The sequence below is a fragment of the Plodia interpunctella genome, chromosome Z (assembly GCF_027563975.2).
Source record: "Plodia interpunctella isolate USDA-ARS_2022_Savannah chromosome Z, ilPloInte3.2, whole genome shotgun sequence".
NCBI lineage: Eukaryota > Metazoa > Arthropoda > Insecta > Lepidoptera > Pyralidae > Plodia > Plodia interpunctella.
In genome coordinates, this window is record NC_071324.2 from 8,289,738 (window position 1) to 8,315,335 (window position 25,598).

Here is a 25,598-nt window from a genome sequence, read left to right on the forward strand (position 1 = left end):
ACCGACACTCGACGAATACTGATCAATTGGCTATTTTCTTACTAAGATACAAATCTGATACTTTTTTCTAATCAGCAACAAAATTTTATACAGAGCTTGAATTACAGTAGTATTCTGTGACGTACCTACGAGTCAAAAATCATCAGTCAGATTCCCAATGCCCAAAGGTCGTTACGTGGAATGAAACAAAAAAAACAACTTTCATGGTTCCTTCGAGGAGGGCTTGCCATCGCCTTCTCCATTTCATACAAAAGTTGTTAATCAACTAGATTTCCTCACGATGTTTTTTTTTCATCGGAAACAAGTGATGGTCAATGAAAACTAATATACGTGAGGCTGATGGACATACAAACTATTTTGGGATAAATAGGATTCGAACCCGTCTCGAACATAACATCAGTACCGGTTCAAGTTTAACGTAATTAGTAAAACTAATAAATTATATATTACACTTGTGTTTGATTATACATATAAATATCTTTTTACATTATGATTTAAATCGGTACAAGGTTCGCCAAACATGACGGTTTCCACGTTCATCATTCGCTTTTTTTTGTGGGAAAAAAGCTCACATATAAACTATGCTATGTGTAAAGGAGCCGTAAGCAATTTAAGGCTCCTTTACATTTAATGGCCTCGATCATTAGATGTGTAAAGGAGGTGAAAGCCTACCATGGATAGCTACTAACTACTTCAAAAGTATAATTTAATTTTAATCCATTATGGTTAATTGTGTCCGAATTAATTTATTTGGCACTCAAGCCAGTGAAATTAGTACCCATATAATTAAGTTACGCCGTTCCTACACCTACACGGCGTCTGGCACATTAACTTATTAGGTGAAGTTAAAAAATGTAGCTAACTTTTCAGAGTTTGGGGTTCCAAGGGTGCCACGGAAGCATGAGAGGTTCCGTTAGTTGTATCAATTGACCCCAATTTGTTCGTTTGTTTCGTATTTTTAAATAAATATCTACACCAAATGCTAACACGTTCATCTTCTATGCAATAAATTAATAAGTGTCAAATTATTATATCCGTGTTGCCTTGTATGGAACTCTGTGCCATGGACGCAGCGGCGAAATGCAGTGATTTTGCAGAGCTTGATGTGATGCTGATTGTGAAGTATATTAATATTTCTTCGGGGTAAATAATGTTCTGTGTACTTCTTATATTTTAGATAATTTTTCCAAGACGACATAGACTTTCCGCATTTTATTACACAACAAAAAAAAACTTCTTCAGTGAAAAGTTAAAGTAAAGAAGGACATCTTGGCCACAGTCAGGACATCAACCAATAGAAAAAAAGCAACTCAATCGACAGCATATATTAGTATAGGTGCCTAATAGTGGAACAAAATTGGTGAGGTCACGAAAGCACATACACATTTGAACGTTATAAATTCCTTAGCCACAGCACAGTGTAAAAAGAGCATAGCTACAGAGAGGAGCCAATGTTCTCGTGTGATGTGTCAGATATAGGCCAACCAGGGGCAATGCTCTCTGCTCCTAATTATCATGGCGAGCTTGCATACTGGCCCAACCAGCCCAACCTCGCCATCGCCCCCGTGAATGTCGACTCCCAAAATTTAATACAATGAAAAACTGAAGTGGCTTTCTTAGGTTACTTTTAATGATTCGTCATTTCAGAATTTATATAAACTTTATAGCACAATTTACAAAAAAACTACACGAGGTGAGCATTTAGTTTGGGCTAAGTTAAGGCTTAAGGAACTGTCTCAATACAACTGTTTTAGAACCTTTACAAGTTTGAGCACAATAAAAGTTATATTTCTAATGAGAAACATTAAATTTTCAATGTAAAATTTTATAAAGCTATAAGTTTATTAATTAAAACTTACTTGAATGTTACAAATTTAATATCAAAGAGCACAGGTAATAAATTATAACACTTAATTGAAGAAATTACTCATAAATAATAGCAATTATTGTGTTCATATAGGTACCTATAGCTTTGACTTTTTAAACATTAACTAAATTTTCACAACATTGAGAATAACTAAATGCTGATCCAAAGAAGTTTTCACAAATTTTCCGACAACAATCACGAAATGTGAATTGCAACTGTACAAATTGTACTGTCAATAGCACATCAAGTTCCCCTGCTTAAACCTCTATGGCGCGGTAATAGCGGCGAGTTTGCAACGTATGTGAGTAGGTTGATGTGCAGTTGGATGTACAATTTTTGCAGTGAAGAAAACATCTACTACCCTGTATAGGATATAGTAATGTCCATTCAAAAATATCGGTATTGTTCTCGTACGTGGCTTTGGATAATTGAGATCGAATCACTCACTAATGATACCCAAGGCAAGTACCTACACTATATCGGAGCAAAAGAACGGGCATTATTTCCCGAACTGAATCATAATGAACATGAACAGGCCGTGTTGTTCCATATAATGGATTGCCTTGATGGAAATATTCTTACTATACTTGCGAGGCAAAAATTTGTGATGTGGTCGCGGTTTCAAATAGGGCCTATAAAATGCGAATTTCATCAATTTCACTTTGCATATTCCTAGGAAATAGACAATTGGTTTGACACGCTTTGACTGGGCCATATATTATATTTGATGGATTTGTGGCGCTATATTGGCTGACATATTTTAATGGCTGGAATTAGTGGATGGGTTTGGGTCGCTACGATTGGCAAAATTTGGGTTGGGATTACCCAAAATATTTCATTGGTTGTAAGAGCGGACAGGATTACCGATCTAATTGGACGAAATAATATTGTGTTATAAAAATGTATTTATTTTCATGTATACGTGTATCTTAAAATTAAATCTGCTATGTACCTATTAAAGTGTTGCCACGCTGTTGTAGTATGCCAAATTATTATATTTTATCTTACATGGTTTTATAAAGCTCAAAAACCAAAACTAGAGCTGTATTTCGAAATTACCAGAAATATAAATAGGCATAAGAAATCTAATATAGCACTAACAGGCCTCTGTAATTTTATTCCGGATCAAACAAACATCTTCCAGAAATCTTCAATAAATCCACCGGAAAATCCCATGCTTACCTGCAAAAGAAGAAAAAGTGATATAAATATGCATAAGGTTTACTTAAGACAGAAACTAAACGAAAAGAGTATTTTTGTGTACAGTTTTTCTATTACAGTTTGTAACGAAATGTTTTATTTGCACAGAAAACTAAGATATGAAATGTGATAAAATTAAAAAATAATTAAACTGATCTTATTATCTTTAATAAACACTTAAAATTTTAACAAATAAAATTAAAACTAGTTAAAATTAAAGCTATCTAAGCAGTTTTATGTACCTAATAAATTTAATTTAAGTAAAAAATTATAATTCAAAAACTACTGATGTTTGTGACGAACTACATATAAGTAAATCACCTGATTTACTTACTTGATGCACCTTATTATTATTGATTTATTTACTTGATGCACCTGCATCAGGCCAAAATAATATATGTATGAAGTTATTAATCATTCTTAATCCATACGTTTCCCATTAATATTATATAAATGAGAATTTCTATTTGTCACACTTTCTAGACTAAACTACTGGGCTGATTTTGATGAAATTTGAAATAAATAAATACTGTTAATGGCCGGGGGGCAACAGCTGGTTTTTAATAATACACATTAATTTTCCTAGAAAAATCAGATACGTAACCGCTTGCACACTTTTTTGAAACTCAAGTTGAACGCATTTTGCCAAAAAGCCTAGCAAGAGATATTGTTGTACCGGTTTTTCTGTAAGTGGTAACCCTAAGTGAAGATGCATGTCCACTTCCTCGCTTGTAGGTATTATGTGTAGACAGAGAATAGTGTAGACATCGGTAAAATAAATATAAATGCGAAGAGAAACGGGACAGAGCGATGTCCTTTGTCTGTTATCGCGTGCCCGCTTATCATTTAAAGATATTATCGTCAGCCATGTTAATATCCCCACTGCTCGACTTTCCTTATGCGTGACTTTTACCTCATGTGCGTATGGCACTTTAGAATAGAATTAGAACTCCATATACACTTTAAGATTATTCCTTAATTAAATATTTTAAAAAATCTGTTGCTATTTTATAACCATCAAATCTAATATAAAATTATAGTGCTTGAAGACACCATACGCAGCCGGGAATATAGGAAGATTCGAGCGTTTTACATCTGCCCATGTCTATACTATTCTAGGTCCACAATATTGTGTAACACGAAGCGTGCCTACGCCTCCGGCGATAGGGCACGTGCAGAAGCCCTTATTTAGGGCGGCCATAGTACCCTCAATGTGTATTAATCACTACTATTTGGCCCGTGGCCGAAGAGAAGGCTTTGTGACGGTTTTTCTTCAACTGCGCTTTTAAAGTCGACAGTGGAATTTAGCCCGGTTTGCGGTATTTAATTTGGGTACTATTATTGAAATATGAAATATTAATGAAAATAATATTTCCATTTTACCTATATAAGGTACACAAAACATTCCGATACCTTTCATTTGGTCCTAAATAGGTCAACATCGAAGAGCACTTTGTCATCTAAATATTCTAAATCATTGGGTTATACAATGAATATGATTTATAATGGTTACGGTAAAATTTTATGAAACAGCGTTTGTAATTTAAATTGACACGAGGGAGCGCACCTGTGATCCTTTATTATTTATTTGTGGTAGCTTCGTGTCCAAATCTAAATCTATGGACCAAATGAATGAACTTTGATTCAATATTAATTGGATTCAATATTAATCGACTTTTACGTATATCTCTACCGGTTCATACATACACACTGATAAACATAGACTGTCAACCAGTGTGCGGTCCTTACGATGTTTTCCTTCAACGGAAGCAAGTGGTGGTCACATTAGTCAGATTGACATACAAAATCATGTAGCACGAGTTGGATACGAACCTGGGACCTTTCGAACAAAAACTGAAGTAAAAGTCATGTCAGATGCCTTTAGGCGACTTTAATGAAAATCGAACGCCAGTGTTTGCAATAACACAATAGTTATGAAAGAAGAAAATTCAATTAACGAATAAATACGAATTTCTTTCGAAAAATACAAAAGTTATTCAGTAAATCCAAAAACAATTCTATCGTTTTACACCAGAATTCGATTACAGCGATGACAAATCAATACATCAAAATAGAAAACTCTTAATAGTATAGCAATTTCCATATCGCTAGTCACTTTTCTTTTGCTAAACAACAAAATAAATATTTCTGAAACGTTGTTCTTTTTTGAAGAAAAAGGAAATAGCGCAAACGCATTGTGCAGTGGAAATTTGTTGAATTTTATTTTCAAATTATATTTTCTTTGAAATTTACAACACTCTTTAGATATTTGATGATATATGGACATGTCGTAGTCTAGTGACAGTATTGAAGATATTTTAACGCCACTATAAATTATCGAAAGGGAATAAACTATTATAAATAACCGTTTGCCGGTTTTTTTTTCATTTTATGATCCTTATAGGCAGTTGCCGATTAACACTATGGAAGAAAGTACGCCCTCGACTATTTCTCAGACTTTAATGTCACCCTCGTTGAAATCCGTTACATTGTTGCCACGATGTACAAAGTCCTATTGTTTTTGACATATGGAAAAAAGTATCTTGCAATACATTAACAACTTCTGGCAACACTTTACTGAAATAGTTCATAAAAATTGTAATGCCTTTGTAACTAAACAGAGATTTTCTTAGGCAAAAGTTCAGGCCGCCATGTAATAAATTTGAAACTCATAAATGGAAAAGTTGGCGGACAAAATAAACGATTTTAAATTCCCCTTCCATTGTCCATTAGTCTTTCATTTCAAATGCGATATCATAAAGTTTGTTACGGGGATTGAGAGCTGAAAGCTGCTTCTATATATAAAGAAACCATATTTAGCCAACATCTTGATCACCCGATGGTCGATATGGTTGAGAAGCTTGAGCTTCTTCAAAGTCAGCATTGACGCGGCATTAGCGCGCTAAGTTTGCAATTAGTAGCGGTCAGTCACTCTGCTGGTCAGTCATTGTGTGGGAGAACAAATTGACCGATCAGACATATTTTATGAAAAGTGAAAACAAATATTCTTCTTTCACTGTAGATACATAATTTTGGAAGTTGTTGTATTAACATAATTATTACCTTCGGTCATAAAAAATATCATTTTGGCTAAACCACTGAACACATTTTGATGTAAATTGAAATAGATATAGTTATATAACTGAGGTCAAACATACAAAGCTAGTATTTGATTCAAATTTATTTATAACATTATTACGTCGGTTTTTAAATGCCTGAAGATTCAGACTTTATCACAAACATACACAATGGAAATACTTTAATTTATAATGTAGTGATTACCCGAATTGTACAAATAGTATCTACATTTATATCATTAACATTGCCCGGTTTAACTTTATTGCACTGTAGGCCTAATGGTTTGATATAAACATTTAAGAAAATCATCTACATTTATACTCCTTTTGGTAATAGAGGATTATGGCTTCATTTTGTTTATTGTTGTATATTAAGTTACTTTTATTTGTACTTATCTCTGTCAGTATGGTTTAATTCATGGGTGAGTTGACCAGTCAGCTTTGACGTTAACATTAACAATATTTATTTCAAGCGTAATAGCTGGCTCTTATATAGAAAATAGGCGGATATTATGAACATTTACCAATTCCATACACAAGCTGTCATGCAAATGTGTAAACTGCAAAGAAGATAAAATAATCATGAAATTTCTGTTACCTATTCTAATACTTTCATTACTAGTCTTTCGCTGCGAACGTAGACCTCGCGAATACAATTTTATTTTATTTTACTTTTTTTTACATATAAGATATAAAATTATCAAATATCTCAAAACACCTTTTTCAAAGTTACAGTATTTTGGCTTCACATAGCAGTGCGTGCCATGTTAACAATATATAGGTGTACCTACCTACCAACATAAAATAATTTGGCGCGCGTATTTTTTAATTCCACGATATTTCAGAATTTCTTTATCTAATTTATGTGCTGTAAAGGACAAAATTTATCTTCATGAAATTATCTTGATGATGAAATAACTTTTAATCATAAAGATTAATATGCTTGTGTAGTAATAAATTGTCAAAATGTACCTTTTAATTTATATTATATTTTTGCATATAAAATGCTTTATATTTACTTAATTATATAAGATTGATGTATAGTGTCGCGGACTTTATCTAAAAACCTATATTTTTGTAGTACATTATATGCATGTATAATCAAGAGTAGGGCCAGCGCACGCACTTTAAAATTTTTGGTAGCGCTTTTATTTCGGATTATTTTATAAGTATTCATTGATATGGCTGAAAACTAATTTATTTCAAAACAAATATATGCCTATAGCAATCTCGGATAAAGAATTTTTTAAATCGGTTTGGTAGCTTCGGAACTTAGCTAGCTCAAACATACAAACTCACCTCGCGTACACAATATTTTTTTACAAAATTGTGATTTTGTTGCCCCCCGAAGTTAAAATTTCCATTAACAGATCCTACATACCTTAATAATTTCATGAAAATCGAACCAAAGGTACGAACCTTTAGTTCGCGCTTCAAACATAAATACAAAAAATGTATTTTTGCCCCAAGTACCTAGAATGTGAGACGTCGCTCGCTTCGCTCGCTCGGTCAATTAGTTTTGTTGTGTCTCATAAAAAAATTGAACGACGTATCTATATTCACGCAATGTTCGCACTTCCCAAGTTATTCATGACTCAACTAATATTGTCACTGCTACCACGATTCATCAGTAGACTAATAAACTCGACGTTCCCTCACAAAATACATGCTCGTAAATTCATAAGTTTATTGGGGACACCCATAAAGTATTATAGTTTCATTCAGAAATTTCACTACACAAGTTATTTGTTAAAATCGGGATAAGATGATAGTGACGTCAAAAATAGACTACCCTTTCTAACCCAAGAGAATATTGCTACTTATTATGGGACATGGGCTAACCTTGTGCTAAACATAAAATCAATATCTTGCTTTTCATGAACATAACTTAGTAAAGTTAAATAGGCAAGATCATGATCCTAAGGCCCTTCTCTTTATAAGAATCTATATATCTATATTATGTTTACGCAAAACGTAAAAACTACTGCACAGAATTTGATGCGGTTTTCTCAGATGTATAGAGTATGGTCTAACTTAGTTTCATCGCGTTTCCTTGAAACCCAAGATATCGACAATAATAAGTAAATCGCGAGCAAAGCCGCGAGCAAAAGCTAGTTTGAATAAAGACAACTGGACCAACAGTGTGACAATTGATAATAATTATAATATGTAATGAAAAAATATAATGAATAAATTTCAATAAAGATGTTATGTGTATGATTTATTCCGTTGACCGCATCAATTCTAATGGCACCTCATTTCTAATCACCTATTTTTCGGTTGCAAGAATTTTTTCCTCTAACAGTAATTCTCCTCGCAAGTGACAATTTCAGTGACTCATAAGTTTAAGTAACTATTACAGTGACAGTAATTTCTAGGGGAAATACTTGACTATATTACCTATATATATATAATATAATATATTATTGACTAGCACTCTAAATATACTTGAGATGCGACAGAATACTTCTATATTCAAGCTCGCGGAGATAAATATTTTCAAAATTTCAGAGGGAAAGTCTGTGTTGTAATAATACTAAAACTCGTCATGCGCTGTTAATGCTTCATTCTCATTCGAGTATCAAACAATTACGTTTTCAATTAGCTCTGTAAATTCTTAAGAAACGAAAACAGTTATCAGATTACTTTGTTGGCTTTCTCCATACAAAGACAGTTCAAAAGGAGTTTTACATGTTTCATTTTACATTGAAATACGACTACAATATCCACTCTAGCCGTCGTTTTCAATATTCATCATGGGAGAAAAAGTCCGGCAGGAAGACCGCATGTGAGGTAGAAAGACGACATCAAAAATATAGCAGGCCGTAACTGGATCTTATCTACTTACCTAATGTAAAAAAATTTGGTTGAGCAAAGCTGAAAAGAAATGTTGAAATATTTAATACGAGAAAGAATCCAAATAAAGATATATACGAGTAGATAGCCGATATTCTTTGCGATCGTAAATTTCACGCTGTACGTAATTAAAATTGGTGCCCAGAAATTGATCGGAAATTTTCAGAATCTAGGACATCCGCTCCAGACAACCGTAATTGAGTTACTCGCCTCCAGACAAATAGCTAAATGCTTTTTGACGTCCTTCGATAGGTAATATTATAAGGCTTATTTAAAAATGCAGAAAGTTCTTCTGCTTGTAACTTACCTACATATTCTAATAAAGGAAAAATAAACAATACTTGTACAGTATGGTTTATTTCCTAATTTGTTAATATTGATGTATAAAGATTTCATTTTTAATGAATTACCTAAAAAATATTACTATGGTAAAATTGGGTTTGGGGTAAAAGAAATATGTTCCTTGATTATATAAAGGGCGTATTTTAACATCATCATCATCATCATTTTAAAACCATCTTCGACTATTTTATTGTACGGATCTTTCTATCTACTCCAGTTTGCTCTGCTTTGGGCAGATAAAATCCAGTTGTGCTCCAACTCTCTATATAATCAAAGCTCAATTTGATTCTTTATCATGGTATTACAAAGAGTAAAGGACATTTTCTAATGGTCCTCAAAAGTTTCTCAATATTGTCCATTCCCGAGCGTGGTCGACGTGCAATCCTCCAAATCCGAATCCGTCCTCAAGCTATTGCCATTGGAATTAGTGGACTATAATGTGATCTGAAGGCAGATAAATATCTATTCTAGATAAGTTGATATTAACCGTGTTGTAGTAAAAATCAATAAAACCCAATTCATACATATAGGAAGATGATTGGATTCTTCACAACCAGCAAAATGTTCAAATTCAACTTTAAAATATTATAAAACTTCTACTTAAATAAATTTTATAGTAATAATATTAATCTACATCCGGTAAACAAAAACTAGATATTCGGTCGCTTTGAAATGCAACGAGCGCATTTGAGGAACATAACAGCCAACAACAAAGTGGTCACAGAAACTAAAAGGCATCCCTTTTCATCCGGTATATCATGAATAGGAAAGCAAAGCTCGGAAAACATTTCAGTTTCTAGTTTTGCATATTTTTGCGAAACGCTACGTGGGGCATAAAGTGAAATCCAACTTATGCATGCTAATGCCTTCCTGCTGCCTGTAATTACGCTGCTCAAAGGGAGCTCCCAGATATGAAAGCTTACACAAAGCGAAACAAACCGTTTATACACATGTATACGCATTTAACCGCCATTTACCTATAAGATAGACACAGAAGATTTAGAAGCTAAGAAAAAAATTCATGCTTTGAAATATTTTCATGCCTAAGAAAACGTGCGTTATGCACGTTTTCTTAGGACGAAATATTTCACGACTTCGGGGACATCTCAAGAATTTTTTTTCTATTAATTTTCTTTCTAGTCAACAGATCTTAAAATTCATTTCAACGTTTTGAACTGAGATTTAATGTAGGTACACGTTCCTGGTTGCAAACACGAGGAAACACATTGTTTCAGTTTAAATAGTGTGGATTTGAGTTATTCCCTATTGAGCCCAGAGTTCCTGGCTATTATTTCTCTTGTTACATACAGGTGGTGTTAAATTTCAACTACCTCAATATGCGGAAGCGAGGGCAAGTAAACAAATACTTAAAGTGTTATAAAAATATGCAGCAAATATTGCCACATTGCGAATCAAAAGCCGCTTTAGCCGCTACTTTTGTGTATCCTCATTTCCCTATGCTTTGATAGAGGCGAGAAATTGGTCTTCAAAAAGAAGGCCACGTTTGACTCGATAAAATTTTAAAAAATTATATACATACTACATAAAGTATTGTATACTCATATTTTGTTTCACTAAAATATATTTGGTGGTTTATACGAAATTAATAAAACAATCAACCGGCGATAAGTAAAAATGGCATGTGCACAAGAAGTAACACCGTGCAATAGTAACCGAGAAAACTATATATAAAAATGAAATAAACAAAATTCAAATAAGTAAATACAGTAGTATATGTATATAATTACTTATCAGAAAAAAATACTGAATGTACAAACAGAAAAATTATATATATTCGCTTTACAAGTTGCAACATCAAATTTTACGTGCGATTCCGTCACGTAATACATTAGCTCGGCTTTTCACATGGGAATTCATATGTGGGTCAATTTCTATTAAAATTGCACAGTGATAATTCGACATCCTAGATTAAGACCATTTTAGATAAAAATCTAGACAGATAAGATCACATCAGCATTCTCAAAGAGGTTTGACGTCAGGGAGATATCCGATCGTAAAATCGCAACCGGAACTTCAAAGTAATTTTTCAATTTTTTTGCGGTCTACGTGCTTTAGAACTTTACAGCTTAACATACAACCTGAGCATAGGCATTTTTGCTTACATATACATTTTAAAAAATATAGAAAATATCTTTACTTAGTCATTGTAGTGTAATTTCAAAATAGAATATGAACCGACCTTTTTAAAACTGAAGGGTTGTTAAAATAGAAGACTTATCAATCCATTCAGGTTATGTCGACATTCAACCATAGATAACCAAAACAAAACTATAGATAAAAGAAATAATTAATTTTATCTATGGTGAAAACAAAGTATGGAATTTTCCTGAAAAATTGATTTTCAATCGACCGTCTCGAAAAAAAAACACTCCGGTATTGCCGGCACAGAAGTGAAAACTTGAATATTAACTAATTAAATTGTGCATTTTTGACGTCTTATGAATTTTCGATCAGAGCGGCTAGGCTTTTGAAATAGTGATTATCAAAAGGGGATTAATTATCCCCTCTAAGAAGGATTACAGTGGGTGTTAGGAGGGACAAACAAGACTAGTTTATTTGAGATATGATTATATTAATTTTAAAGCTTAGATAAATAACTGACTTTGAGACAAAATTGCGTACTTTGCGTTTTTCTGCGCACGAAGTTGACGTTGCAACTCACACTAATAGTGCGCTATCCTACCAATACTACTATACCTTTGACAGATTTCAACTTTAATAACATATACGTTCTGACCAAAAAGTGATAACATTGTGACGGGTACCGTAAAAATTTAAGTATTTCAGTAGATGGGACAAATAAGCATAGATATCCTTGTGAGACCGATTTTCCGAGGCAGATGTTCCGGCGGTCAAAATCGGAAATTCCATTTGTGAAATCTATTTAACATCTGACAAGTACTCGTATATTAGAATATGGCACTATTACTCCGTCCTGCCCCATTGTGTCATTACAGAGTTGCTCTCCGTCCGTTGCGCTTTTTTGTTTGACGTGGATCGTGACGTGATCGAAACGAGCCGGGCCCTCCACAGCGATTCCGTCACCGCTTCACCATGCCCGATATCATTGTCAGCCTTGTCATATCGTTAGGACAAGTGTTTATAATTACATCATGTTGATATCAATCAATGATATCAAACGAAACAACAAATATTCATAGTCATATCTGTATTTATCCATACAATACGCTGTTAATTAGTCTTGTATAGAGAAATTGTATTTTTAATATTTTTTGTAGTATTTATATATTGTTTATCTTAACTAAAAACACAATTACAATACCAAGTATATCAAAATTTGCGAAATACAGAATGATTTGTATTTTTGGTAGGTATACTTTTAGGTGTAGGTATACTTTTTTACTGTAGTGAGCAAAATACATATAATCGGATATAAAGAAAGTACCAAATAAAAATAAAAAATGTAGGCCTGTATATGTACGTAATATAAAACATACTGAAAAAGTTTTGGAATCACTGTAAATAGGGTTGGCACGTTCAGAAGATCACGTATCTGAAATAACTCTAATAAAAAATACAAAGGGCACAGATATTTACGTTATTTGAAGAAGATTCAGAATTTTATCACATTATTATAATTATGAGTAAATCGCTTGTCAATAACAGCTAGATCTCCTCCCAAAGCTGATTATAAAATTCAAACAAGTTCCCTTGTTCAGCCAGTATACTTAGAATTATTTTCATATTAGCAAACTGTATAATAAAGTTTTAAGTAGTATATAAGTTTTATTATGTATATAGGCTTTGTCTATACATATATATCTATACGTAACTGTCTGTATATACTGTAAAGAATAAAAACATGATACTGTCTTATCAAACTGTTTTTAGAATTATGGTTTACGCCAGGGTTATATTGCTAATGCCAGCCGTTAACAGTCCTAGCAAGGACAATTATGCCCTGTCTGTGCTGGAAGTAAACTCTATATATCACTTCTATACTTCTGCTGTATGTCGCTGTAGGCTCCACGGACTTCGTGATTCCAAACAAGTGAATGGTGGGTAGAAAATTATCGCTATTATTAGCTTCGGGAAACAAGGCAAAAACGTTTAATTAGCTCCGCAGATATAAGCTCGATATGTGTTTATTTACAACACTATACATCCCAACAGTTAATTATATATTTAAAAGAAATATATTCTTGATTGAGGCAATAATAAAAAACAATTTGCTAAGAATGTGGCAATGCTGTCCGCCTTTTGGGCACGCTACCTCAAGATAACGAATTGTAGGTTATTTCGATATCTTTATATAAAATAAATAAAAGTAAAAAAAAAACCTGTACAGGATTTTTTTTACTTTGTATTTGTTATATAGCTATTAAGCCTGGGCAAAATAAAGGGTATAAATGATTTTGAAAACTAGAACACCAGATGTAGAACAATGATGGTACAGCTAAACTATAGGAAATTACGCCTTAACAAACTTTGTTCAGCCTGATGAGCAATTTCATGATGGTCCAGATAAACTATAGGAAATATATAAACAACGCCTTAACAGAAACCTGATGAGCATTTTCTGTTGAGGTATAAAAATTGAAGATTTCGAATACCTGATGGTACATCTGTAGGAAATATAAAAATAACGACTTTACAAAATTTGTTCAGCATGTTGAGCTTTTTCTGTTGAGTTCAAAGAATCGAAGTTCTAGAATATTTTATGCAGACCCAAGATGGCACAGCTAAACTACAGGAAATATAGAAATGACGCCCTAATAAATGTTGTTCAGTCTGATGAGTATTTTCTGTTGTGGTATAATAATTAAAGATCTAGAATACCTGAAGAAGAGTCATGGTCCAGATAAACTGTAGGAAATATCTATTTCAGTCGTATCTTCTGTATATATACGCTTTCTCTGTACAGTTAAATTTCTCTAATAATTTTGATTCCTTACCAAAAATTGTTCGGCCACGCGAAAGAAGTCGCGGGCATCAGCTAGTATCACATAAATAAATTAAATAAAAAAGGTTACCAAGCTAAGGGGAAAATGTACAAAACTTTGGAGCGTTTGGAAAAGTGAGAATCCATAAAAACACAAGAGTTACGCTATAAATTTTATATATATCGGGGAACAAAGTTTTTACCACGACAGAAGGGACTGTATCACAGCAGCTAATTTAAATAAATTATATGTCACAATATTTTAGAAAGGCCAAGGGCACTTAAGGCTGGTCTTACGTAGCTGCTGCAGTCTGCTAAAAGCATATGTTTGATGAAAGCACTTTGCTTACACAAAATGGCGCCAAATCGAGTTACGAGAGGCATGAGCAACGGCCCGAACGGGTTTCATTAGTATTCTTTATATTTATTACTACTGATTAATATATTTTTGTAAAGTAATAATTGCGGGCTAATTTTTATAAAAAAAAATAATGTATTAAAATTATATGATATTTTATATTTTGCCTTAGTTATACAAGGCATCCAGATGCTAAAAAAATTATTTTTACAATTAGAACATTATACTTCGTTAGCTATTATATTTTTATTTGTACAGTCTGTTTTTATTTTATTACATTAGAATATCTCTTCTTAAATTATGACTTATTTTTCTTTATTGAAGGGCGAACCACTTCTGAACTTAAATAAAAAAGGTTCTGACCTCTCTTTGCATACTATCTAATGTAAATCTCAAATAAAATATGATAAAATATTATTGTTTGTTTCCTCTTTACGCTATCTAAGTATTTCCTATCTTCTTGAATAACTTATGAAATTTCATAATTTTCTCTACTGATTTTTCCTTATTCCTTATTTATTTCCTTATTCTCTACGTAATAAAATAAGATATTGACGAGCAACTAATAAACGATTCAAATTATTTCTCAGAAAATGTAATAAAATTACTGTACAAGTAAATGATCTGTTTCTGCAAAGTATTTTTAAGTCTCGACAATCAAGTCTCAAATCTAACCGGAGGAATAGCGAAATGCATAGTAATGAACCTCTACTGAAATGAATTGAAGATGTCTGAGGTTTCACTTCCTAAGCTAACGCTAACGTCCTCATTATCATATGATACCTAACTCTGGCTACTCAGATACTCTTCAGAGGATTTAGTATAGTGGCTTACCATAATCGAATAAATTAATCTTATATTTGGTATTGGTTGGAGCGTACATTCTTCTCTACCCGCGCAGACGATAAAAATCAAGGCAAGGGGCTACAAACTGTTTTATATACAGCTATTTAATCACACTGTTGCATTGTAACGAAACCGGAAGAATCCAACTCTGGAAATTTAACTTGCAAGATTTGATTACAAGCATCGGTACGGGTGAAACTAAGTAAAAGCTAATGCAAAAACAAAATTATATAATAATGTGAATATAAATTTATAGGAATAATCCTAGTAATAAATGGTGCAGAGCGGGATCTATCTCATATATTCCTTGGATAGTATTTCCCGACGAAGCAGTGCCAATTTTATTTAGCTTCAGATGAAATTGCAAAATGTTGCAGGAAAACGTCTGGAGATTTTTTTTCGCCTAATATTTTTCACAGCCTCTAGTAACAAGATGAGAATGAATTTCTTACGTTACGTCAATTCATGTTATTATAAACGTATTTAGCTCAATTCTAAGGGCTCCAAGGCAGGCTTAAATTGATTCGAATTTACTTTTATAGCATTATATCATAAAACCCTCCAGTATTTTTAAATTTTACATATTGCTGATTCATCCGTTCCGTTTTTATAAGATCACATTTTTAACAGTAACCGAAAGAGATCTTTAGATCTTTAACAAAAAGTGACAATTGTGTAATATTAAAATTGACAAATAATTCGTGCTTTACCTAACTTTACAGTATTTAATATCCCAAGTTAACGAAATGTCTGCGTCTGCCACAGTGGTGGTATACAACTACAACTATTTAATTGCAAGTGTTAACGGAAATTCTGTGTTCGAATGAACTGTTTGATCACCACATCAATGCACAAGGTTTCCGTAGTCCAATTAAATTCTCAGAGGGGCGACCTTTATAAATCATTTATGCATTAGTCACCAGGAGCCCGATCCTGCCGGCAGTGCCGGTCCAAGTTTCCAGCCTACCCGCCCCCGCAAAAACCGGTTTCTTTGCACGTGCACCTCAAAGTATTTCAGAGGTAACCATTTATAGACTACCCAAACACGCTACCTATGCAGCCTTATCCGTTCTCTTCTGTTTCTCGTTGATATATCTTGATTCGATTTTTTATTTTTAAGTCAATGTAATGTTTTAATATTTGAAATTAGCACACCCAGTCTGTATGCTCTAAAATACAGCAAGTTAGAATTTGAAACTTCCAAGAAAATCAAAAGGCTATTATATTGGTTCTAACTTGAAAATGTTTAACTAGTAAATATATCTTAGCTTCGGGGAACGAAACTTGCGTAGTTTAATTACTAATTCATAATATCCCTTAAGGCATAAATCGGAAACTATTGAAGTTAGCCGGCACAGCAAGTTTTATGGTTTCTCAGCATATTTTAGTGCATGGAGCATTCATCGGTTCAGATAGTTCTCGTTTATCACTCTCATATGAGCGAGTTCCCGGTTACATTCTCGGCAGTGAAACCTAGAGCCTGAGCTCCGGGTCTGTAAAAAAACCGTAACAACATTGAACTTCTTTTTCATACATTAACTATAAATACTAAGCTGATTGACTCGTCTTGATCTGTCTACATGCGAAGCGAGATGGAGGTCTACAATTAGCATTGGGGCAAAAATACATCTTTAGTATGTATATATGTATGTTTGTTTGTAACGCGATAACTTTTGAACCGTTGGTTTGATTTTGATGAAATTTAAAAGTTATGTAGGATCTAATGGTTCTAATATTTCAACCTTATGGTTGAAGATTAAATCAATAATAAACAAATATTTATTAAATCTTCTACAGGTTCCTAAATAGTAAAAGTTAATATTGAAATAATCCCATACTTATTTCTTAACTGCTTGATCGAGTTGGTTTAAACCAATTTTCGTTCCAAGTTTTTATGCTGCCTATTCCTGTGCACACCATATGAGTTGCGTACAGGACGTGCACAGCAAAATTGTTTAGAATACCATAATACGGTGCAGCAAAAGTGCTACACAGCAATTCAGTGTGCCCGTTGGCTATCATTATATTGCAGAGCTCGGAGGACTGCGATTTGGTTAGTTAACCGAGCGAGCAAAGTGAGCGAGGCCTAACATTCTATTTGAGGCAAAAATACATATTTTGTAGGTATGTTTGTAACGCCATAACTTTCGAACCCTTGGTCCGATTTGTTGAAATTTAAATCAAAATCAAATCATTTGTTCAGAAATTAGGCCTTCAATTTGCACTTTTTAACGTCATATTCTAAATTAAATGATGTTTAGGTACCAAAGCTACAAACTACTAGCATTTCGGAAGGACCATTGCTGAGAATAAATGCCGAAAGTAATAATCTAACGTAATAGATACCTATATTACTTTCAGACACTTGAAGATTACAAATCACGTATATGTTTTACAAGTAAATGTCAAAATATATTTAATAAACATGTCAAGAAAATATATAAATAATTATAAATAGATAAGATCAAGTGTGAGAGGTAGAAGTTTTAGGAAGGTTCCAAGTTTTTTTTATCATTTAAATAATCGCTAATTGTGTAATAAATATTCATCCATCAAAGAATTTTTATTTTATTTAATTTTGGCATTGGCAAGTTAATAGCCTCTACAGGGAGTTTATTGAACAATTTTACACTTTGACCCACGAAAGATCGCCTAACCTTTTTATGTCGGAATCTGTTCATACACGAATGTTTACACTATTAACATCGCTCAATGTTTTATACAGGTGTAAGTTAGATTTAACAAAAATAAGTACGTCGAAGATGTACTGAGATGCAACAGTCATAATATTTATTAATTTGAATTAATTCTCGCAAGGAAACCCATAAAATAAAACGAATTGCTCGTTTCTGTAAAACAAAAAATGTTCCTATATCAGCTGCATTACCCCATAACAATAATCCATAAGGCATTATGCTATGAAAGTAGCTGTAGTAGCTGTTTCGATGTTTGTACACTGTCTGATCCTTCTCACTGCAAAAATTGCCGAACTAAGTTTTTTGACCGTGATTTCAATATATTTATCCCACTTAAACTTACTATCCACAGTAATGCCCAAGAACTTGGCACTGTGTACCCATTCTAATACTTAACCATTAAAAGATATATAGGATGTATCAATAGAATTTTTAAGTTCGTGGGGTATCAAAATCGGTTCAGTCGTTTTCGAAATATTCACAATTTTGTAAAAACTCATCAAAAATGTAATGTGTTCGCGGGGTTTAAATTCATGGCGAACAACTAAACCTAACTTAAATCTATATAAAAGTAAAAGAACAAGCGTTTTTTACTAATAAACGCCCAACCTATATCATAGAAGCTATAAACGCGAAATTTGTGCAGTAGCTTTAGGTTATTACGATTTCGAATCGAATTAAAATTTCTTTCTTATCTGAGCACTACGTTCAGATAAGAAAGGAGTTTTAAAAATTCGACCCCTAAAGAGGTAAAAATTGGGGGTAAAGTTTGTATGAAAAATAACGAAAATCACTATTACTGATCTACTTAAAACTTGGCACAAATGATATGCAACAAAAATATTGAAACCCGTATTTCAGGATTTTTTAAAATCTGACCTTTAGGGTAGTTAAATGAGTGTGAAAAGAAATAACAAATAATCCCATTCAAAATTTCGTCAACTAAAGATATGTGTAAATAGCTCAACGGTAAACACCATTGAATTCACGTTGTTACTGTTGATGGTTCGAATCCCTCAATTATTTTGAATTTAATCTGATTATCTATGTCATTTCTGTGAAAGTTTTATTATGGTTTTACCCGAAAAGCCAATTCGGGCTGCTAGTTGAATATAGAGCTGGTTGGTATCGACACCAAGGCAGGTATGCCGTTTAGCGCTCCAAATCGAAGAATTGGAATCCTAGCTATTCCAACTTTGAGTAGGTACCAATCAATTTTTACATGTAATATTTGAGGATAAAATTTTTATGTTTCCTAACAAAGTTTTTGTTGTTAATGTTTCCTAATAGAATTTTTGTTGTTGATTGTTTTGAAGAGTTTAAAATTAATAGATACGCAAAATAAAATATAAGTACCGTAATAAATATACGAATCGTCGTATAATTTGGTAATCGATTATATACATTTTAATTTAAGGGGCCAATTGGTGCGTAATACGGAATACCACAAACCAAATGAATTAAATTACCTAAGCCTGCATTATCGTCTGGCGTCGATTCGTAGCTTTGGGATGACATCGACTTTCGGATATTCGTCGTTTAGAGACCCGTAACTCAAAAGGTAAAAACGGAATTCTTATATAATTACTTCTTGGGCCGAATGTTTAGAGATAACATGAGGATACCACCAACTAGGGCCGCTATCAACTAGAACCGCGATTCCACTCGCTATATCCAATGGTTTTTTTTTGTTACGGCTTATTAGCCGGATTTTATTTTTTATTAAAATTACAGATAGTCCTATTGGACTACCCGTAATTTTAATAATAAATCTATGTTAAGTACAGAACAGTCACATGAAAAATTATTCAAATATTTTAATTTAAGTCGCATATTGGGTCATGTTGTGTATCAAAACTAAAGTCTTTATTTGACCTAGAATCATGAAAGAAGTATTTGTCTTACAAAACAGCTTAATAATTGCATTTTAAAATTGTGAATGTGTATGTACAATACATTGAATTTAATTAATCAGTCTGGGTACATAATAAAAGAACCCCCGGTGCACGACTCCAACTCGCACTTGACCAGATTTTTTATCGCCCGTCAAATGAATCCAGGTAGTGTAATAAATGTATCGTCGATAGAAATAGGGAAACAAAAAATGCTCCGTCAGATGTTATTACCTAGAATTGCGAGCTCGGATGTTATTTAGATTGCAGTCACGTAGCTATTGTTTTGATATACAAATAAAATCGTCGCCATCACATGGAACAGCGAAAATTCAAAACAATTTAAAAGTTAATGAGTTATAATATATAATCAATTTAAGAATAATTGTTTCTTTTTAAGCTGCGTACTCTAAAAATAAAACTATAATAACTAGAACATTGGAGAATATTAAAAAAGAGATAAATATTTTTTTTCTCGTGCATTTTTAGATTCTTTTCAAATCCTATAGTTGTCAGATGTTCTTGAAAAACAAGTTCAAGGCCTTTCAAATAAACGTTAGTGACGTAAAGAGTGGGTTTATGAAGTCTATGGTCAACGACGAAAGTAGTTTTATAATGAGATGACTAGCAACGCGAAGCGGTCGCTAACCGCGGTTTGAACCACGTGTAATAAAGGCCGGTACACACCGACTAGACTATGTAACGCGTGCACCTGCGCATTTTTCGTATGAAGCTGTGTTTGCATTATTTACAATTGCATTAGGATATAACTTTATAACAACGACTACTGATGGAGATTAGAAAATTTCGAAATTTGCCTTGAGCACGGTCGAGCGTCATGTTTGACGTGTTTAATTTACACTGTCTGTCAATTTCATCTTCCAGTGTTCTCGGAAACTTTAAGGAGAGAGTTAATTTAGATTAGAGTTAATTGAGGCTTTAAATTTTGGACTGTTTATAAATATAAAAATATTTAGTACATAAATTTTATTTCAAAATGTTCTATTCGACGAAACAAATACATTTTAAAACTTAAGACGTCGACTACAAGCTAACAAGTTAATAAAATGGTACCCTGTACCAACTTCGCTTGAAGGTACCTTCAAGCGAAGATGACAAGCGTAGTATATTCATGTATTCTGTATGCAAAATGACTATTCTATATGCATTAGGTAAGTAAACAAAATATATTCTCTGATGGCTCAACTTAAACTCTCACAATATTCGATCAAAGATGTACCTAACAGAATACCCTAAACGGACATTTCTATCCAGTTGCAGTAAAAAAGCAGCTAAAGTATAGTCCTAACTAATACACTATAGGTACTAACACAAATGAGTAACATAGGTACTAACACAAATAGTACTTATTTGGTGTATGCGTCCGTCTGTACTTATCTTTATTGAACGCGATTTCTGTTTTATTGACAAAAATAACATGACACATTTAATATACATATAAACCTTATACGTACGTGTTATGTGTTTCTGTCAGAAGTTGATATGTAGACCTCACTCGCTTCGCTCGCTCGGTTAATTAGGTATATACCTAGAGCGCGGAGGAGACCTAACTGCGAAAAATAGCCCTCGAGGGAAGAAAAATGAAGAAGACATATAGCGCGGCGTGCCCCAAAGGCTGGCAGCATTGCCAATTTGAACTGCAATGCTGAGACTCTGGCCGAATATGGTAGTCTAACAGTTTTTCTGCTTTTCAAAAAATTCAGAGCCGAAATTTTAAATTTATTATTTATTTATTCGAACTTCGAAGTTTCGTTCTTTTTTTTTTAAACTAATTGAAAAATTGAAAAAATAGTTTGTCCAACTGGACAAATTGGATGGAGTGAAATTCAATCGCTAGAAAATCGTGTCCCTGTTCATTTTCAATTATTATAATAATATATTAACTAACCATATTTTAGTTCTCAATTTTATTATTGCCTATATTTATTGATGATTAGTTAATTAAATGAAAAGCCTAAGAAATTTTGAGTTTCTAAACATCATAAACTCTATCGGGAACAATTAACGGCTAAAGCCGTTGCATTGCACATTATTTTGATTATATAGCACACATATAATTGAAGTCGTTTGGTATAAGTATTTTATGAACACTTTCTTGGATATTACTGAGAATAAGACCTCTGTTTTAAATGTTGATAATTACCTATTATGAATATTTTTTCAATAAGTATACAAATTGTATTTGGTGAAATAACAGGATCTCAAGCTATTGATCCCAACAACAACTTGTAATTAGACCATATATAATTATGCCAATTGTCATTACATTATTACTAAAGGATAGGAAAGGATGCGTCTGCCTAACTCGTCTTTCCACTCTTCAAAAACCCCCACAAATTTATATCTTACAAATTATTTTCATCTCGATGCCAAATGGAGCGTAATGTTTTAATAATTTGGATCCTCTGCTTTGGAATTAAAAATCCAATGAAGTGAAATTCATAAGACATCAAAGTATTTTACAGGCGGTCATCAATGTATTTATAATAAATATTTTGGAAATATTTATTATAAATAAATTGAATGTGCATAAACGGCACGTTTTTATCTGGGCTGATTTGTAGAATATAATTGTCTAAATTTTTATGCTTCACTGTATTTTTTGAAATGTTACTACATAATGTAGTAGTTATTATAAAAAGACGTTATAACAGTAAGCTAAATCTTTCGATGGTAATATGTCGTAGTATCTTTATGATAAACGTCCGTGGCGTGAGTCATTTCCACGAATGACGTGCATCCAAGACAAAGCAACATGATCTAAGTTATACTAAGGACTGCCACGCGCTCAATTTAGTTATACTATACTATTCTATTATTGTCATCCCAATTCAATGATCAAGTCACTAGACTTGCTCATTGAATTGAAAAAGTTCTAGTCTTAGATGGGAACTATCCCATCTGAGACTGGAACTTTTATGACGCCTCTGTAAATGGCTAAAATGCTATAGAGAGATTTCGATTTGTAGATTTTCATTATACTACCAAGCTGAGAAAACGGACATGCGGCCTACCTAATGGTGAGTTGACACCGCAGCCTAAATATAATTTACTTGTTTGTTGTTACTTAATTGATAAAAATGCGTCATCTTTTCGAACGGCCCAAACGAAGAACAAATTCTATTTATTTATTTAAGTATAGAGATAAACAAATTGACTCACAATACTCCAGAAGGAAGGCAACAACGGTTCACTCGACTGAACTTGACTCCCCACCGGTGATAAAGGGTGACGAGTCTAAAATTACTAAACGAATGCCTACATTTTGACAAAAGCTTTCCTTGTACTATTTGTATTCATATCAGACCTAGGAATAAAATATAAATATATTTTAAATAATAACATTAACCAGTAACTTTTTAAATTCGTACTGTATTTTAAACATCTCTATCACTAAGTGCGCTATTTTATTTTTCTCTATTTGTGTCTTCTCTTTCTTTATTTAAGCGATAGTTATTTAGCGAACGATAAAAATTAAAGTTAACGTTTACTTATCGTCCAAAGCTCCCTTACTTACTTAACTTCTCTTTCATTTGATCTTTTGTTTGGCTACACCATTAATTTAATTACTTTCATTTCTAACGTAAAAATATTTGGCATAATTTGATTAGTTGTATCCTTTTTGTTTCTAACTGAAATTTATTAAAATCTATCAGTAGCTTGTCAGTCAAATTCATAACTTTAATGGACAATTTATTTTTGTTCGCGGCTTTACAAAATGACAAGAAGGTAATATTTAAACCTGCTTTTGTAAATTATGTTCAGAAAGACATCAGGCAGGAAAATTGTGTAGGTAGGTAATCTTTTTTTCATTTAGCTGATGTCTCAAGATTTCATTTTATCCTCTCACTGATATCTCGTAACGTCGGTTAGCTTTGTATTTTTTCCTAAGTTTGTCCCATCCCGACAATGATGGATGTATTGTTTGTCGTTGAGGATAAAACAAATTACGTAATTATTTCCGAGGAATACATTGTCTTGTGTCATACCTACATGTTCATTGTAATTCCTTAGTTTTGAAAATGCATACCTAATTAGATAATTACCTAATTATGCATTTTCAAAATGAACATGTAGGTAGGTAGTATCATCATATAGATATCATCAGATAGCTGTTTATTATCCTGGATAGGTTAAAAATTAACAGCTAATCATTATTTGCCTTCTAATTACTAAGCAACCAGTAGGTACAACAAAAGCTCGACTCATTGCTCAGAACTTGTGCTAAACAGTTTGTGAACTTTGTTAACTTGAAGCAATTCCGTGACGGTAATCGATGACTAATTTGATTCGACAATGAGAACTTTCGTGTTTCTTGAAAACTTGTCACATGGAGGCAAAAGGTGGTAAGAATTTAACGCAGTTCCGAATCACACAATGATGTGTAAGCCGACACTCAGTACTTACGTGTTGGCTGAGCACTGTAAACTCTGTGTTCAGCATCAAACAGCGCAACACTTCGAAGAAATTAAACGTTATTAAACAAGGCCTTTATTGACGCGGTACCGCATCTGTGGAACCGACACGAGGCACACTCGGAATGCAACCCGACAACAAAATAGTCAATGACCATAATATATAATAAAACACCCATAGGCTATAAACATAATATAACAGACTCTTCTTCACTCATCCATCACCTTGTAATATTTTAGGTATGTATAGATGAACTTGTCTAAAGTTAAGAATGAATGATAAAATTCAAATGCATAATATCCAGTAATATCCGTTTTACTTACCGGTTTAGAGGGGACTTCGTCCAGCCATGACTTTAAGCTCACACATGCACACGGACTTGAAAACAAACTTTGTGAAGTTTTTTGAACGCGTGTTTCTAGTGTTCACTCGAAATAATAATTTTTAGTATCGATGTAAAACAAGTGCGTTGAGCAAGGGTAAGTTGTTTTATGTGTGATATATTTTCGGCGGCGAAAAGTGAGTTTACAAGTTTATTCGGGACGGAGCGCTCGGTGGGTACGCGAAGCTCCGCGGAAGGTATCACGCGGTGTGACGGACGCGAGCGAGCGCGCGGCCCCCCTCGCCGACAGCCGAGCCCAGGAACCCCAGCGACACTGCCTACATGATAACGTCATTGTTTCATCATCTCTTATCTCACCGCTCTCGCAGGAGAATAATCTGGAGCCTACGACTACGTGAGAGCTTAAAAGCTTACAGGCTATTCTTTTTCGCTATGCAACTTTTACACGGACTACTTAACTTTGACAAACTTTTGAGAACTTTAGTAGGTACCTAGCAAATGAAAAGGAAATTAGTTAAGAAGTTAAAATATAGTTAAGAATTCATAATTATGTAATACCTAAACTCCTAAAGCCTCCGGTGAGTGTGAGTCATTCCAATCGTCAAACGAGGAACGAGCCAACAACAGGTGATAAACCCACGACCATAACAGAAACAACGTATCGTATCTTTTGTCTCTTTTCCTCGTTTTATAGTCAATACTACCTTCCCGTTGCACCATAAACTGCCCACCTATTTATGGTAATGAAATGCGTAGGTAA

The 25,598-nt window shown here is 33.3% G+C and overlaps 1 protein-coding gene across 3 annotated transcripts in view; it reads right to left on the reverse strand.

Annotated features, from left to right (window-relative positions):
* LOC128682920 (uncharacterized protein) overlaps window positions 1–25,099 on the reverse strand; it is a 130,319-nt gene extending 105,220 nt beyond the window's left edge. For 2 of the 3 annotated variants that reach the window (XM_053767963.2, XM_053767962.2), the window contains exon 1: window positions 24,819–25,099. The gene's annotated coding sequence lies outside the window, so the exon portion shown is untranslated. The remainder of the gene's footprint in view (window positions 1–24,818) is intronic. The other variant, XM_053767964.2, reaches the window with a different exon arrangement.
* Window positions 25,100–25,598: the final 499 nt, after the last annotated feature.